Genomic DNA, 2625 nt, shown 5'->3' on the forward strand with positions numbered 1-2625 from the left:
CAAAATGTTTACAATATTGCCTTTCATGCAGTGTGCAATGTAGATGTATGTGATTTTAGACAATCAGCAAATTTGTAAAGCTGAAAGTTCAAGATAAATAAAGTTACTGTCTCCAAAATAATTGGCTCTCTACAGCCTAAACAAGCAATTAGTAATAAAAATCCCACTTGCATGAACACATTTGCATATTTCCACCTATGTTTTAAGTTGGCTGGTTGCGAACAACTTGACCCCACACACAAACATGTAATTTTACTGATGACTAATTCTCTAATCTCAGGGAGTTCAACATGGTTTCACAAAGTAATTCACAAAATAATTGCTGTTGAAATATGAATAGTCTATGTTTTCATTCAGAGTACAGTGCTATTGAAAAAGGAGTATTATTTACGACATGCTGTACGCGGTAGACCAATCACAACAAATTAGGCAATCTGACCAATAAGCGCAGAGCAGGCTAACGGAATAGGAGGGTTTTAGAGAAACTGAATCTTTGAACTGCTTAGAACAAATTGTTTGAAAGTCACTGGAAAATTAGGTGATATAAAATGCATATTTTGAGAAAACTAAAGCATTTTTTGACATTCAATACTTGTAATCCTATTGCAGGAGACTCCCTTTATTAGGAACCATAAAAATGGCATAATAGGGGCACTGTTAGAGCACTGTAATTGTTTACTGGTTTTTAGACATCTGTAATTTGTGATTCAACCTGATTCAAACTCATATTCATTCAAGATTGAAAAAAAGTGTGTATTGCTTGGATACTCAACAGTCTTACTGTGGATTTGTTATTAAATATTTCTGACACCCCTAAGAACTCATAAAGAGATATTTTTTGCACCCATATTGCTTCATAAAACGTGCGTGGCACACTGTTCAGAATTACATTCAAAACTGTAATAATGTGAATTGTGTATGTACATACAAAAGAAATCCTGGAATATAGATCAAATAAGATCTGATATGTCTATGAATATCTAAATTTAGGACTATAAATATTAAATTAGAGGGTGGGTTGATAGCTGAATATTCAAACCTCACAGTAAGTGAGGTGGTCACTGAGTTTCCAAAAGTATAAAACTGAGTCATATCAGTGGCAAGCATCAAGCACACAGAGTCTACTCTTCAAGATATATCCATTGTGGAGATGTCCAATTGGGGAGTGACAAACAGAAAATCAAACATTCCAATACTGCTTTCCAGACAACAATTCGTCTTGTACAAAAAGTATCAGACCAGAAGTGGAATACATTGCTGTGTACATTTTTGTTTCTGTAACATCAGTGTTAACCGTGTTTCTGAACTTGTTAGTGATTATCTCCATCTCACACTTCAAGCAGCTCCACACTCCGACCAATGTGCTGATCCTCTCTCTGGCCGTGGCTGATCTGATCGCAGGACTGATTCTCATGCCAGTGCAAGGAATGAAACTCATTGAGCCATGCTGGTACTTTGGAGAAATGTTTTGTTCAATATTTCCTCTTATTCTGTATGTGGTTGTTACAGCATCTCTTGGTAATTTGGTTATTATATCTGTGGATCGGTTCATTGCTGTGAACGACCCTTTGCAATATCCACTTAAGGTCAATAACAACAGAGTTGTTGTTTCTATTATTGTAAACTGGTTATTCTCCTTCATATATTCATTTTATATTTTATACGAGTCCTTAATCTATCCAGAAAGAAACCACTCATGTATTGGAGAATGTATACTTTATCTTAAGATGGAATATCTAATATTAGATTCCTTTGTTTGTTTAGTGGCACCTTGTTGTGTAATTTTTTCTTTATATGTAAAAATCTGTTTTGTAGCAAGTAATCAAGCTAAGCTATTAAATTCAGCCACAGACAAAAAGGCCAGGTCAGAAAAAAAGGCTGCAAGAACCTTAGGAATTGTAGTACTGGTTTATCTTCTTTGCTGGGCACCATACTATTTAGTTACTCTTTCTTTTGGTCATGATGAAAATGATGCTCTTATAATTAATATAATGCAATGGATTGTATGCATGAATTCATTAATGAATCCACTTATCTATGCAATGTTTTATCGGTGGTTTAGACTGTCAGCAAAATACATTTTGACATTGAAAATATTGGAACCTTCATCAGAGTATTTCAGTCTATTTCCAGAAGAGAAATGATCACACACTCACATGCAAGTAAGATAATCTGCCTGGATTAGCATTCTTATTTTGAGCAACTCTACTGAACATTAAATGACACCAAGTCATGTAGTAAAAGCTTGTTTTTATTTTATTTATTTACTTTTTATTTGATTTCAAATTTTTAATATGGTGTCTTACATGTATACTGTGAGCATTTATATTTGTGAATTACAATGACAATGAACATGAAAGCACTGCAAAATAATTCTGGATACTAATTTGCAAGAAAAATGATAAAATATTTTTTTTCTCACATTAAAGTTGTTGTTTCTAAGATATTTAGTTTAATTTAAAGAAATCCAATTTAATGCAAGACGATGTGCATTCTGCAGTTACAGTTACACAATTCGAAGACAAACTGCACAAAATGAAAATACATGATTGATGTTTGGCAAGAGTGATAATCATTAGTCAAAATCAAAGACACTGTAAAGACTGTAAAAAAAGAAAGTAAATG

At 33.3% G+C, this 2625-nt stretch overlaps 1 pseudogene; it reads left to right on the top strand.

Annotated features, from left to right (window-relative positions):
• The first annotated feature begins 1150 nt into the window (after positions 1-1150).
• LOC127970090 (trace amine-associated receptor 13c-like) lies at positions 1151-2144 on the top strand (annotated as a pseudogene).
• The last annotated feature ends 481 nt before the right edge of the window (positions 2145-2625 follow it).

Source organism: Carassius gibelio, chromosome B13 (genome assembly GCF_023724105.1).
Source record: "Carassius gibelio isolate Cgi1373 ecotype wild population from Czech Republic chromosome B13, carGib1.2-hapl.c, whole genome shotgun sequence".
NCBI lineage: Eukaryota > Metazoa > Chordata > Actinopteri > Cypriniformes > Cyprinidae > Carassius > Carassius gibelio.